This window comes from Cricetulus griseus (assembly GCF_003668045.3).
Source record: "Cricetulus griseus strain 17A/GY chromosome 1 unlocalized genomic scaffold, alternate assembly CriGri-PICRH-1.0 chr1_1, whole genome shotgun sequence".
Taxonomy (NCBI): domain Eukaryota; kingdom Metazoa; phylum Chordata; class Mammalia; order Rodentia; family Cricetidae; genus Cricetulus; species Cricetulus griseus.
The window spans coordinates 40,870,380-40,887,154 of NW_023276807.1; the positions used below are offsets into that span (position 1 = coordinate 40,870,380).

General features: G+C 39.0%; 1 protein-coding gene across 6 annotated transcripts in view; it reads right to left on the reverse strand.

Moving 5' to 3' along the window:
- Nucleotides 1-16,775, reverse strand: part of Sorbs2 (sorbin and SH3 domain containing 2) — a 300,238-nt gene that overhangs the window by 160,112 nt on the left and 123,351 nt on the right. The window lies entirely within an intron of this gene.

A 16,775-nucleotide genomic window follows, 5' to 3' on the forward strand; every position in this document is an offset into this window, starting at 1 on the left:
GTACCTTGCTGCAACACACACACACACACACACACACACACACACACACACACCCTTGACTGAATCTTAAAGGAACACAGTACCTTGCTGCAACTCTGAAGTTTTCAAAAGGGTTTACCTGATCAGTAGAACGTAAGATGCTATGGCACATTGACAAGAGATACTCAGAGATTTCTGAGTATCTCTTTGCTTGCTCACAAAGGGTCTCAAGGCAGGTTTTAGATCTCTCAGCAAAACATCTACCAGCCTATTCTTAAGACCACAGGCAAATGGTTTCTTTCTAGCACACACCTACGTGTCCACTTTAACTATGCTATTTTTGAAAGCTACTGGGTTAAGCTGATGACATTTCTTATCTATTGGCTAAGACTTGGGACCATCCAACGACATGATTCAGACGTTTCTGGCTCCACAAGCCCAGTGTGTGTGGGGGGGGAACCATTCACACTGGGTCACCATGACAGGCAAACTTAGAGCTTTTATTTGGTTTTCAGAATGAATAAAATCAATCTAGAAGTTGCATTCATTCACTTAACATTTATGTGGCAAGCATTTCTCAGCTCACTGTAGGCTGGGAACTCTGTGAATACAAAAGTGGGCAGATTATTGCCTTGGCATTTCAAGATGTATTATACTCGGGATGCAAGAGTAAGTCAAAACAGAGCTGAGGTCTCCTTTTGCCAAGACTAAAGGACTGTGTGTGCATCCTCTTGTCATTAGGCCCCCACTATGACACTTGTCTTACTTTCTATTGCTGTGATAAACACTGTGACCAAAAGCAGCAAAAGGAAAGGGTTGACTTTATTTTATGGATCATGGTCCTTCATTGAGGTAACCCAGGGCAAGAACTCAAGGCACAAACCTGAAGCCTGGAACTGAAGCAAAGACCACAGAGGAATCATACTTACTGGCTTGCTCAGCCTGCTTTGCTGTGTAAGCCAGGACCACCTGTCCAAGAGTGGCACCACCCACAATGGGCAGGGCCCTCCCACAGCAATCACTGATTAAGCAAATGCTCTACAGTCTTGCCCACAGGAAGGCTCTCCATTATGGTTCCCTCTTCCAGAAGACCCTAACTTGTGTCAAAAAACTAAGCCACACTTCCACTAGGAAGGAAAGGCAGTAACCTACCAAGTGAATCCTACAATGTTTTTTTGTTTGTTTGTTTTTTAAAACCTTGATTCTAAGATGGATTTCCCCCAATCATTTTTCTCCCTGTATCCGGCAACAAAGAAACATGTGAGCACTCAGAAAGTAATGCTTTATTCTAGAGCTACAAGAATTCTCCTTCCACTGTTTCATGGTTTGTTTTGAGGCAAGTACAATACCAGTGCCTTCCTTGTATTAATGACATTGGGAATGGCTTTTAAAAACATAGTGGGCCAATCATGGTGGAGAGTGTTATCTTGTAACTCATTTAAGTGGTATGGTATATTGGTAAAATATTTTAGCTGAGTTCACAATACACTAAAATAATGCAGTTATTCTAATTTAAAAAAAACAATGACTTAAATGCAAGATATCTAATTATAATCGTAAATAAGGTTAGTTTTAATTTTAAAATATTTACCAGTTTTTAAATACCATTATAGAATACTGCATTTTGCTGCTTGATAAACTAGCCATATTTTTCCAAGTGTTACCTAACCTACCAGCTTAAAATGAATACTTGTTTTACTTGTTGAATGACAAGTCTACCAATAAAGATTTGATATCTAAGACAAGTTTCTTAAAATTATTTTTATTACAATAGTTTATTTACAAAAAGAAACATTTTTTCAACGAAACAAATAAGGATGTGACTACTAAATCAGCTATTATTATTATTATTATTATTATTATTATTATTATTATTCCTGGCTGCCTGCTTTCCACACTAATCGAATGGGAAGTTCATACCCCACTCTTACCTGCATGGTTACCTCAAAATCTGCACTCAACCAAAGAGGTTATGGGTCTGGTCCCTGCCTCTAGTTAACATCAATCCTGTGTACACTGTGTCTCTCCAGAGTCCCCTTTGTTCCCAAAGACCCTGAGCCAGGATCCAAACAGCTCCTTTCAACATACCGGGTAACCCGGAGAGCAAATTAGACTTCAAGCATATTTTTAAATGGTAAAGGATGGTCAGTTCTGACTTTTCTATGTAACTGTTATGGCTTTTATCTCAATGGCAATACTAATTACATTCACTCATATTCTGCTTTCTTTTTAAAAATAAATCAGTTCCAAACAATTCATCAATGATTATATGTAAGCAGCCTCTACCTAAGTCTGGAGATGTGAGGGCAATACTGGTAAAATATATCTGGGCAGTGATGTGGGCTCTAAGAAAGAAGATGGGACCTAGACATGAGAACCCTGGTGAAACTCCAGAGTGGGGCCAGTTGCCTCAGCAGTAATTGGACTCAGCAGTCAGGCTTCAGATGCTAGAATAGGAATAATCTTTCCAATGGAGACAAGTGAACTCAAAGTGGAAGCAAATGTTGAAAGGTAGACCACTTGGCCATTTTATTTTCTCCCTCCAAATATTTAGCAAGAATCTAGATGGTTCTGAGATTAATGTTGTATTAGAACCGTGCCCAGGAAGACACAGTTTGTGTAGATTGAACCATCCTATGGGGTATTCACACCCCAAGGGAGAGAATCGTGTTAACTCAAATAACACCCCAATCAGAAGCACTGGTAAGGTAGATACCTGGTTTGGAAGACGGACAGAGTCTTTTTATTATTCTTTCCTATGCTGCTGTTCTGCCCTAAATAAATGAATATGCTAGTTTAGAGTTTACCAGTTTCATTGGCCTTTCAAATATACTCCTCACTGTTGCAAGTGGCCCCAGAGTGCTCAGTATTCCAGAGAACTTCATAAAAATAAATCCCCCGGGAAAAGAACATCTGGGCTCACATTGGCAGCATTTAAGAGTTTCCACCCAGGCTGTAGCTCTGTGGCATGGCTCAAGCCGGCGCATAGGTGGCTCTGGGTCCATCCCCCAGTACAGCAAAACAGAGAGAGACAAACACCACCTCCCCTTTCCCGTTTTCCACTTGTGGCCTTACTTACTTTTCAAATGGTGTGTGTGTGTGTGTGTGTGTGTGTGTGTGTGTGTGTGTGTGTGTGTGTGTGTGTTGGCAGGGAGGGTAATTTTAGAAAAACTTTACAAACATGTAATAGCCGAAGGCTCAATGGCTAATGTGTGGCTACATTTAGCAATTATTTTTAGATAGCATGGTAATTTGCAAGAACTTGTCTGTGCAAAGTCTTCAATTCATGTGGTTTGAAGTTTTTAAAAGTTCTTTTCTCAAGAGAACTCAGACTTCTCAATCGATGCCTCATCATAGCCTATTATTCTGGAGGATCTTGGGAGGAAGGAAGCCAATGTCGTTTTCCCAGGAATATTGTTTTCAAGAGTTCACCCCCTTTGAAAAGTGAATTATGTTGCAGATACCCAAAAGCTTTTGTAGTAGCCTTCCTAGTGTGGTAGCATTGTCTAATCCAGGAGAACAATGTTTCATTCTCTTAGGGAAATGCTTTAGGGCTTGAGGCACGGATTTCAAGGATGTATTGAAAAGGACGTCAGTCAGATTCTTTTACTACAGAGGCTATAGAAATCTGATAAAACTGAATTAAAGGAAGGCATGCAAAAGATTGTAAAACACAGCTGAATTTAGGCACAGTCATTTGCTTCAGCCATCCTCATCAAAGTGAAGTGTGGGCAGGAAAAGCATTGCTCTTAGTTTTATTCTGCAGTAAGCACCCTTCAGGTCATAGCCAGGTCTGCTGGGCACTGAACAAAGCATCAATGCCCTAAGTTGGGAAACTGAGGCCCAAGACAAGGGTTGGATCACTCACAAAGCCCTCCTCTACACTTGAATTCTGAGCTAAACTCTAAGTCCTTACCATCGTTAGAATCTGTTTCTATTTGGTGTCACATAAGTTCCTCTGGCTATTGTACTATTTAAGGGTTATCACATCATACTTCTAATTATTCCCACTGCCAGCTTGTTGATGGTAAGCTATGATTTTCAGAAGACTGTTTTGTGCCCATATGTAAGGTTATACATTGAGAATGGGCTGTACCAAGTGAAGCTAAGATCCTTAATGAAAGGTTAACCAACTATTACCAGGCACAACAAGTTTTGTAAAAATTTCTTAAACTTTTGTTAAAACTCAAGTTTTCTAGTTAAAACATTACTGTTTTGAATGTCAGTACATGAGTGGCTGGAGAGATGGCCCAATGGTTAAGAGCTATTGCCATGCGTCCACGAAGACCTGAGTTTGGATCTCCAGGACCCAAATAACAAGCTTGGTGAGGTCTGATGGTTGCTCTAACCCCCAAGAGCTGGAGGAAAGATCCACAGGACATTCCTGAAGCTTGCTCAGCTCTAGGTTCAGGGAGAGACTCTGAGTCAAATCAATAAGGCACAGAGTGATTGAGGGCTTCCAGTGTCCTCATCTGGTCTCCACACACCTGCACATGGGCATGTGCATACACACACACATGCACACACACACACACACACACACACACACACACACACACACACACACATACAGTGTCTAAATTCATTAATTGGCTATGCATTTAAAATGTGTCTATGCTGCTTATTTAATCATGATTTAGATTTTCTCAGTATTTAAGTTCTATTTGAAATTGAAACACGTGCAAAAGTGGCTAAAAAAAAATATTATGGAAACTGTTGAGCTTCCTTAAGACCATGCAGGATTTGTATCTTGCATCTCTACCTCTATTACCCTTCTTCTAGCTCTCTTCTTTCCATCTTCCCTGGGATCTGAAATGTTCCACACGCAGGGCCTTGGCATACATGATACCCCTGGATCAGAAGCTCTGTATTCCCTGTTCAGCAGTTCATGCTATGCAGAAGTCACCATGCCCTTCCCCGGAAAGGCCTTCCACAACCCACCAGATGGGTGATGTCTTCTCACTTTTACAAACTCTGAGCCATATTCCTCATTCCCTTCTAGGTGAATTCAGGAGCATTTATTGGAGTGACTGACTTATTAGCGCCTTTCTCCTGCACTCCCGCCCCCCCCCCTTTCTCCCTTCAGTGTCATTTCCCACAGGTGTCATATCTGTCCCCGACATAAAATAAGTTCTCTACTGGCTTGTTGGATATATAAATGATTTAAGAAATTCTTCAAATGATATTGAGCAACCCAAGCACATTTTTCTTATATATCTGCCTGAGCTTGTGAAATGGTTTCTTATGAAAAACAACCCCCTCCAAAATCCCACTGCATGTTCTAATTAAACAGTTGCTTCCAACCACAGGGACTTCTGGAATGTCTCTTTACACCTACATATTTTTCTAAAAAGCTTTTGGAAGAGGCAGGTGCCACATGTTTCCTACAGGACTTAATAAATCCTGTTATCTCAATAAATTTGTATTTGTTTAAAAAATAAATTTAAAATCCATTGCTCCTACACACACAAATCAGACCTCCAGATTTTTCTAAGACCCATCTGACATTCTGTTGAGGTGGATGAATCCCTCAGATGAGGTGCCTAAGCAATATTTCTTCTGATTAAAAGAAAGATATATTATTCTATTTTTTTATTCTATTTCCGCTAGTGTGTTTTTTTTCAACTTTTTTTATTTGAATTAGAAACAGGGTTGTTTTACATGACAATCCCAGTTCCCTTCTCCATCCCCCTTCCCTCTCCCCATCCCCCCCCAACTAAAACCCTGTCTGTCACATATCCTTTCTGCTCCCCCTGGATGGTGAGGCCTTCCATAGGGTGTCATCAATGTCTATTGTATCCTTGGGGATAGGGCCTAGGTTCACCCCTGTGTGTCTTGGCTCAGGGAGTATGCCTCTATATGGAATGGGCTTTATTCTATGTTTTATTCAGTGGCTACACCATTTGTCTCTCTGCAAGCCATGCCTGATATTTCTATGGCAGTTTGTGAACACACCTTTAGACATGAGTTAAGTTGCACAAACAATGCTACCAACAATAGTCATGCCAGTCTCCTCCACATGTTGTGTAACCCTTTTTCATTTGTATTGTACATTGGCTAGAACTACAAATGAATTTCTAGTCAATGATTCAGAAACCAGAAGACAGGAAATCTTGTCTTCAGATAAAGAGACAAATCAACGCCACTAAAAGAAAAAAAAAATGTGGCTATAGCTGAAAACCAGGAATCAAAGTTTCACTGAAGTCATTCATGGACTGGACTTTACTGTGTACATTCCAAATAGGGCTATGTAACCTTTTGTGTTATTGGACTCAGGAATACTTGGCACAGGTTAACAATTTTTTAAAATGTGTCATTTTGTTTATATTCTTTGATAATATGTAAAACACACTGTGGGTCATCATGGGGGCATGATGACTATATTTTCTGATTTGTCCAACAAATGAATAAATTAACCCAACAATCATGGCATATGTCCACAATTATCATTATTGCATCATAAAAGTTCATTTTGCATGATGATATTGTGAAATATAAGTGGTTTTTCATCCCTAAATCCTAGCCACTAGTTCTGAGGCTCTTGGGACCTCTTGGCATGCTACAGAGGTCACTTATACTGTCTACCACTAGGAGCTTCAGTATGGGGGCTTCTCACTGTAAGGATTATGGCAGGATTGGAGGGTTGGGACAGTCAGCCTCATTCTCTGATCTTCAAGGGAAGGAGAGGGACTAAGAGGTTAACTGATCACCAGTGACCAATAATATAATCAATTGTGCATGTCTAAGCAATGTAGCCCCTAGGGGAAAAAAAGGACAGGACTCAGTGAGTTTCTGACAGATGACCATAGGGGGTGTCTGGAGGGGGTATATTCAATCCCTACTCTTACCCTACATTGTCTCTTCATCTGTACTTTATTCTATATCACTCACAATAAACCAGTTAACATGTTTCCCTGAGGCCTTGATTCACTCTAGAAAATTAACTGAACAAAAGGAAGGGAGGTAGGGATTCCAGTTTGTAGCTGATAGTTCTTAAGCTGGGTTAAAAAAATGACAACAACAAACAAACAAAACAAAGCATGCCATTTGTTTGGGACTGGCACCTGAAAGTTGGGGAGCTTGAGGACTGAGCACATAGCCTGTAGAACAGCAGTTCTCAACCTGTGGGTTGTGATCCCTTTGGGGTTCAAAAGACCCTTTCATGGGGGGTCACATATCAGGTATCCTGCATATCAGATGTTTATATTATGATTCAAAACAGTAGCAAAATTACAGTTAGGAAGTAGCAATGAAAATAATTTTATGATTGGGGTCACTACCGTATGAGGAACTGCATTAAAGGGTCACAGCATTAGGACGGTTGAGAAATACTGTTCTAGAATCTGATTCTATTTGTCTAGAATCTAGACTCCAGATAGTGGCAGAACTGACTCAGAGTAGAGGATGCCCAGCTATCACCCACTGTGAACTGGCTGGGTGCTGGCTGGTGGGAGAAATTCACACATCTTTTGCCCTCTCCTAAGTTTTATGTGTTGATTACTATTAAATAAGTGTATATGAGAAACTGAGATTGATTTTCCCACTATATCACACACATATGTAATACACAGAAAGATAGTCATACACACACACACACACACATACACACTACCTAGAAAAGTGTCTTTGTAACTCATAAAGGTCAAGTACAAAAAAGACACCGGCATGCAAAAGTTAGCAGGGCTGGGGGTACATATAGGGAGACCCGGAGGAAGAGCAAGTTCAGTGCCAGCTACGTAGCCAGATCCTGTCTCAAAAGCAAACAAACAAACAGACCTTATGAAGCACATAATAAAAACTTCTCCCCATATGAATGTAAGTTGGACATATGAGTACTGTCTATGCTATGACTTCCCTAAACCAAAGCCTGTTTCTGGGGCCCACTGGCATGCTCATCCACACAGGTACTGGTGTACTTGTATCTCAATGCTGCTATCAGTCCCTTTACTCACAAATGGGACATGCAAGGCCCTGGTGCTCAATGCCCAGGGCCGAATCGTCTCTGGATTTTTATAGCACCTTTGTTTACTGCAGTATACCTACAAACACTCTCGCATTCCTGATGTCATTACACAAAGAAGTCATGGAGGGCCAGCATTCTCCAGCAACATCAACCCCTGACAAATACCAGCAATGGTTCTACCACAAAAGGAAACAGCAGAAATGAATCATTTGGGAGACTTGCTAAGAAATAAGTAACCTTAACTCAATTTAATAAAATAATAATAATAATAATAATAATAATAATAATAATAATAATAATGGGGTACTTGAATATTCCTTTACATCCTCTGGGCTGAACTAGTTTAGACTGATTTATGGAGGCAGGCAGGGAAGGGTGTCCAACCTGCCAGTGTGTGTCCAAACAGCTGTAAGATATCTTAGTTTTAGAAAAAATTTACATTTTTATCTGGCAGCCAATGCCAGCATTTTCTCATCAAGTTATTTTTTCTTTAAAGATGATTTTGCCTGAAGATCCTCCTTAAGTCAATTTTTTTTTTACAATCAAGCCAACATTCCATATTTGTTGCACTTGTCAACATTCCATGTTCACTGCACTTTAGAATATGCTCGTGGGCCACACTGTCTTCTACACACCAAGAAGCCATTCTGCTTTCTTTATTACGAAGGAGTCTGGAGAGTATACCTGTTCATAGACTGGCTTTCTCATACTTCCTTGTATTCACCCTGTCTAATAAGCTGAACGACACGGAAAACGTCACACACACAATAACAACACAAAACCTCCCTAGCAGGTTGCTTTTGGTCCTGAGCCATTTTGCCTTGTACTGTATTATGACTGAGATGACCTGCTACACCAGAAAGCCCAAATTAAGGACCAGATAATGGAGGTAAACCCAGACCAGAAAGCCTTTGCTTGAGTTCCTTGTGTTAAGCAAATCCAGCTTGTCAAAGGCATTCAGAATTAGCCTGTTTCTTGAAGCTGGACCCAATGAACACAGACACCTAAGAACAACTTTATTACATCAGGCTGGCTGGAAGATAGCAGGGACTCTTAGGCCTGCCATTAAGATACCACGTAAAAATAGATTCAGAAGCGTTAACTTCTAGATATCAACACTAGCACTCAAAATGGCCATTGCACTGGGTTGCAGGCTCACTAGCACAGAAAATACAGCCAAGATGCCTAAAGGCATAGCAAGTTCAATATTTGATATATTTCTCTCTTTTGCTAAATATAGTAAAATGTTTGGCTCTTCTAATCACTACAGTTAAAGATCAGTGATGCCAAGAGGACCAAGAACACAGCAATAATTGTCAGGAAACCCAGAACAGGAACCCAGTGTTTATCCTGTTCTTGGTAGACATGGCCAGATTATTGTTTAGAAAACTTTGAACAGGGTCACTTACGTAGCTTACCCAAGCTTTCAAAATCTAAATTGAAAGATGGAATTTTTCTTTGTTACAGAAAAGACAGTTTGAAGACTTATTCTTGGTCAGTAACAACAGTTCCACTTGTGCCTTTCTGAGAACAGTGAATGCTGCTACTCATAACTGAAGTACAGTTATATTGGATTAGGAAGCCCACTGTTTCCCAGAACTCAATACCTATGATGGCATGCACAGGAATTAGTCTAAGGATTATTGGTTTTTTGTTTGTTTGTTTGTTTCTGATTAATTACCTTAGTTGAAGGAATAAAGATAAATGACAATCCATTTGATCTTATAGCAAAGAGTCACATATGTGTCTTGGTCTTTATATTTTTTTAAGAACCAAAGACCCTGGCTGCTACTATAGAATCTGACAATTGTTTCTGACTATTATGGCCAATTTGATAACATGTGCTTTAGGTGTTGTCTTTGGGTTTCTATAGCTGTGATGAAATACTGTGACCAAAAGCAACTTGAGGATGAAGGGGCTATTTGGCTTATATATCCTAAATCACAGTCCATTGAGGGAAGTCAAGGCAGGAACTCAAGCAAGGCAGGGGCCTGGAGGTAGGAGCTGATGCCATGGAAGAGTACTGCTTACTGGCTTGCTCTCAGCCTACTTTCTTATAGAACCTAGGACTACTAGCCCAGCAGTGGAACCACCCACAATGACCTAGCTGCCCCCTACCCACATCACTTAGAAAATGATCTAGAAGCTTGCCTATAGCCCCAACTTGTAGATGTATTTTCTCAATTGAGGTTCCCTCATCTCCGGTGACTCTAGCTGGTATTGAGATGACATAAAAACTAGGCAGGACAGATGTCTTAACACTAAAATAAGAACCATTATAGCATTTTACTGCTTTCATTGCTGTGCAATTCCAATGAGTTAACAGATGTGGAAAGCTGTTCAGACAGTGTTGGCACACAGTGGGTACCACTAGTGGTGGTTGTTACTGTGGCTTGTCTTATCTTCATCACTTTGGTGACACACAGTGCTATATTAAAAGTATGGCCTCTCAGTAGAGTTCTGAGTTAAATTCTGCTTCTGCACTGTTTAAACCCCTTGATTTGGGCACATCTGAGTCCCAATTCCTTCACTTTGGAAATGGGATACAATTCTAGACCTGACAACACTTTATAGAGGACCGAATACTCTGTAGAAGAAATCACTCCTGACACATAGCAACCATTAGACAGTGATTTTCAAAAGCAACATAGAAAAGTGCTTTCTAAATGTTATAATTTAGCTGCAAAAATTTTAGTTCACTGATGGGAAAATGAAATGGATTGAACACACCAGGATATTGAATTTAATTTCCTTACAATTTATTTCACATAGATCACATTTTGGGATTTTTTTCCTATTTGAACTTTAAATAAGAGTTCATGGAATTGTCAGGCAACTGGATTAAGAAATGTTCATCTTGTCCCTAGCTTTGTCCTGCAGTTTATTGGATAGTCTCTTTAAATCAATGGCATTGTCATCTCACATGTTAAGTAGAAGGCTGAAATGAAATGCTATTGGTATTAAAAGGAATGGCTTGGAATCCATCAGACTCATTGCAGACTTATAACCCTGTGCATTGTGTTACAAACACACACTAACCTATGGTGGTTGACTATAATTATAACTAATGATAGCTGAAGTCCAACATCTGTCTGCTAAAGTGATGATTACCTTGCCAATGTGAGGACTGGAGTCTTTTAGAGTCAGGTGATGCTGTGCTCCCGGCTTTGCTTCCCCAGTGGCAAACCATGCTATTTCAGGGGAGTTACTTGATAAAATATAAAATGCAGACAGCAGTGTCTACCTATTTGAGAACCTTTTAAGAGAATTAAATGAGGCTGTGAAAAGTGACTCCAAATAAGTGTGTGTTTTAGAAAGAGATGTATTATCATGGTAGGTGTTTGACTTTGTCCTAATAGACTGTAAACCCTTTTGAGGATGGGACCTTCTTTTTGAAAACTTGAATGTAGGACCAGAAAGATGGTTTTAGCAGGTCAGCACTTGCTGCTAAGCCTGCCCATCTGAATTCCATTCTTGGTTCCTACATGGTGGGAGAAGAGAACTGAGTCCTGTAAGTCTTGTTTACATGGGCTGTAAGTATGTTTACCTATAACCTCCCATTCACAAATAAATAAATAAAAGCAACAAAAACATGAATACAGCTAGCTCTTTGTACAGTGTCCAGTTACCAAAGGTGATGGGTAAATATATGCTCAAATAAAGGGCTAACATGAAAGGAAAATTAAAATAACAGCAATAATGAATGAAAGATGATTGAAGTGAAAACAGATATTGGCTAATTAAATAGAAACACTAGAAAGGAAATCTTTAAAAAATGGTAAATAAAAACCATTTTCTTCATAGGACTTCGAGGGGAGAGGTATTCTATAAAGGACAGAGAAAGTTATCACATTGGTGGTCATATAAAGAACATCTTGAAGTGGAATTATCGTGTGTGTGTGTGTGTGTGTGTGTGTGTGTGTGTATGTGTGTATGTGTGTGTTTGTGTGTGCATGCATTTTATTTTTTATTTTTATAGAAAGATGGTAATTACTTTGGGTCCCTGATTTCTATGAGTCCTCTCTGCTCTAGTTAAAATCAGAAGCATGTTGTATGAACCTCACTCCTAATTTCTGTCTGCTCCTCTACCCCATTCTGTGTCTCCCTTGCCAGTGTCTCCACCTTAAGAACTCAGGACTTTTTATGGCACATTCCAGTGAGACACATCCATAGATACACTTAGTATGTTATTCTTAAGTCAGCACTCACAAATCTGGCATGTACTGGAGACCTTCAGAACCAATTCTGACTTTATGCATCCATTACTTTTCATATATCCAAGGCCAAAGAGGCTTCAGAATTTGAAACTTAGAGTGTGAAGGATGATTATATAAGAAAACCATTACTGAAGGAGGGTCTGAGGAACACTGTTCCTGTCTGAGCTAGAAGGCCACAAATAGCACCAGTCGCTTATTTGGGATGAGGTAGTTTTCTCAAAGGTTCCTGTGGATTTGTGCCATGTGCACTGGGGCTGTTCCAGTGCCAATTGCCGCTTTCTTTGCTGGGGAGCAGACTTGATTGAAACTTGTTGTTAAACCCTGATGAACTTTCTGGGCACAACAGCCAGCTCATTTAAGTATCCGGTGCTAGCTTTGATGGGGCAACAAAAAGAAGCTTCTATGGAGAAAAGAGACACCAGTAGCAGAGACAGTGAGAACTGCAATAATTTGAGACAGGAGGAATAGAATATCTTCTAAAAAGAAACAAAATTTGGAGCATTGAGGTTGAAAACTAGGTACATTTAATGAAGGCTTTAACAGACACCCGAGTAGGGCAAAATGATCCCAGAATCAGTCACCAAAGGAGAAAATGATATGTAGGATAATTGGAAAAAATGATTCAAGAGATGAGGTAATTCTAGAGATAAATTAATTCTGTGAATGTAAGGATTACTTAGTCAAATGCTTCTGGAAACAACAACAACAACAAAAAACTCACAGTGGAAGTAATTTTACAGCATTCTGTTGTGGTTTGTTTATTGGTACATCTAAAAGTTATACCATGTGATAAATCTTACCTGCAAAGACAGTTAAGGACGTCAAAACTCAGATTGTCCTTGACATGCATGTACAGTGTTGGGAAAGGGAAGGGGGAACTGGAAAGGCCAGGATAAATGGTGCCCACCATTTTACGCATCCTGAGCTGTAAACTCTGACAACTTGACCATCCTGTAATGTGAACTCTATGTCCCTGTTACTTGATTAGGATCTGCCCACTTGGCCTCTTTCAAAGACTCGAACACCTTTAAACACACCGTTGAGCTTCCAAAAATGACATAGGCACCACATTCTATTTTTGGTTGCTACAGAGGTTCTGGAAATTTCAAGTTGTAACAAACACCATGACCTATAAACATAAGAACATGGGCTAGTGTATACAGGGTTCCAGGGTTACAGGCTGTAGGCTCCTGTTACTGTTTCAGGTGTCTGACTTACTGATTCAGACCAGGTCAGGTCATCTTTGTTGTGATGACCTTCAGTTAATATAGTAACTGATGTTCTTTCTAATTGTCAAAATAAGCTTAAGGTCAGTTTTTGAGGACTACTTTTATACTGGCCCAAGATGACCAATAGATACTTTTTGATGCAGAGGGAATGAGCTGATTTCCTACCCTTTCTAACCAGAGAACTCCCCATTCTCATTATCTCACTCATTTTATCTCACTCAGAGTTTACAGTTTCCATGAAGGAGTTATGAAAAATAAAGACATAATAATTTCATTATTTGTCAACATGCAGCTTGTCAACTGAATGACAAAATACTTATAATGATACTTTGCACACTATGTAACTACACAGACTGTGTTATATATTATTTAGCAATTATATGCAATTTAATTGATAAAATTAATTTCATAAGAAATTATATGAATATAGCTTAACAAATAAACTATTTCACTTATTTTCTCTTCTCATTTAACTTTTAAAGGGGCAAGTTTATGTTGTGTTCTTCAGAATATATTCACTTGTTATAACAGAGTCATTTGAAGGAGAAATAATAATGTACCATCCTGAATATTGATGCAATATTTGATGACATTCCTCTTTAAAGAATTCAAACTTCATGAAAAAGGTCAAGATGAAGGCTTGTTAAGCAGTTTACAAATCTTGCTTCTGGACCATTTTCTCACTTTTTTTCAGTGTATTTAGAAATTTCTTTTGACTCTAAGTTTCATCCCACACAGTAACTACATACAACTTAAACTACTTTGAAGTTAGAGTAAGAGATTCCATGACACTGGTTTTAATTGATATTTGTGTTTTGCTGAAAAAACAATGTACTTATCATATTGCAAAGGGTTATGAATGGCACCTGCTAATTTCTAGGCTAAGAAAGCATCTCTAATTTCACAGCTTCTAAGGAGATATGGAGCTTTATTTCTGATTACACTTATCTCTACCCACTGCTCTGGTGGTTATATTAATTTGTCCTAAGAGAAACTAACACTGGGATAAAAATGTAAAACCCATAAACAATGGAGGAGGTAGACAAGAGGTCTATTAAGACAGTGTCTATACTCACAAAGACAAATTGCAACTGAAATGTTCTAATGCTGCCTCACTTACATGATAGCCATTAACACAGATCTCTGTGTCTTTCATCTGTTTGATGTGTTCTAATTGCTTGCCTCAGACTATAAAGAGCTATGAAATTCAGGGATTATTGCAAGGTACCCATGGAGATGGATGCCTCTAAAATTGCAATGGTTTTCACGTGCAAAGAGCCAATATAGACTCTAATTTTATTTTTGATTTATATAGCCAGTTACACTTATAAATGCCCTCTCCACAGGAAAGGAATTTTAACATTTGAATGCTAGGAATGTTAATATCCCTGTTCATACACCGGTCTCTTGGACTGACAGAAAGTGCCTCTTGGTTCTCAAAAAGTCTAAAATATGTTTATCCCTTAACAACTGGTGAGATTCACTTAGGACACAGTTAAATGGGTGCTCACATTTGCCTGAAATGAGCAATATGTGTAACCAGGCACTGATCCTGTACCCCTGAAATTGCTGTCATCCCCCACATCTCACAAACGAACAGAATGGATGATTCGGGTTTTCATGAATATTTCACAGTGTCTCACTTCCGAAAAATTTGAGTAATCAATTAAAGACCATGAGTAGAATATGGAAGCAACCTAAGAAAATCACTGAACTTTTAAGAGTATAACACGCTGGTGCTTAATAAAAAAAACCTTCTTTGTAAACAACTTTAATGTCTTGATTGCTAATTCTGAAAGCATGCTGACTTTAGCCCAGCTTTAAAACTACATACCTCTACTCGTTAGAAAGAGCAGACCTTTGCCACATGCCACCTCTACTACCTTCCAAAGGCATATGCAAATCTATCACCTACATCCCAAGAAAATGTGGGAAGCACATTTGCCAACACAGTAAACATCTATCAAAAATACGTTTTGTTTATACACATTCATACATTCAGGCCAACCAAGCCTGAGGTGTAAAGTGTAATAGACCTACAAATACACCTTAGCAGAGTAGAAGCTCCAAGGGTACATGGACTTTGTCCTGCTCACATAGTATGTTGTTCTAGTTCATGATGAAACTTAACTCACAATGATGAAAAGATGCATGAGCAGATGAAGGATGAACACAGCTAGCCAAGGCCATGCCTTATAATGTGAACTGAGCACTGAAACCTTGTGATAATGGTGACCACAACCAAAGGCTCATGCATGCCAGGCAGGTTCTCAGGGGCAGGATGAGTTCTTTTCCCCAGTGTATTAGTACTGAATGGTGTAAAGAATCTTATAAAAGAGTTCAAACATGCTATTTATAGCAGGAGATACTTCCCTAAAAACATGAAGACAGTGAGATGCTTTTTCTTCCAAGGCTTATGCTTTCCACAGACTCAGTTTTCTTCTTTAGATTGATCTTCTTTAGTCAACAAAGGGAAACTGTTTGACACGTGCACTGGTACAAGGCTGTTGATTATTTTTGAACTCAGTTTGAACTTATTTAGCTCCAAAGTAGAACTAATCATTCTTAATCCAGGGTAAATCTTCAATGCCCAAACACAGGGGTCTGCTGACATTGCACATAGAATGTCAAGTTAGCAGCTATTAGTTTCCCAATGATACATATGATCTCTTAAGTTACAGCAGATGTCAATTTTAAAAGTAAATAGAACTGATAAAGCATTTACATGCAGGTGGCTTAATTTTTCCTATTGCTTTGTCTTATAACATCATAATTGGCTATCTAAACATCAGTCAAGGCCCCATCTATTTTCTTTGGTTCTTTGGTCCTTATTTGGAATTTTTCAGAGCTTGAACTAGATTTTTTTAAGTAGGGATAAGCAGTATACGGATGTAGTTCAGTTGGGAGATTGCTTGCCTAGCTTGCAACAAGCCCTGGGTTCGAGCCCTAACAGCCCATAAAACTGAGTGTGGTGGAAAAGGCCAGTAATCCCAGCACTTGGGGGGAATGAAAATAGATGAACCAAAAATTCAAGGTTATCCTTGGCTACAGAGAGACTGAATGACTAGCCTGGGATATATGAGACTCTGCCTCAAAAACAAACAAACAAAACAAAACAAAAAACAGGAAAAATAGTACAGATAAGCAAAAAAAAAATCAAGGAAAGAAAAGTTAAAAAAGTATTTCAGTATATATAAAACTAATTATCAACATCTTAGATTTTGATCTCTTCTTTTTATTGTTGCACTATTTGATGTCTTGAGGGGGAAATCAATATTTGCTTCTAAACAAATTATTTTCATAGAACCCATGAAAACTATAGAAAGAATGATTAAATGCAAATTGCAACATTTTCTTTTAGCTTACCTATAGTACCCACAAATAGAT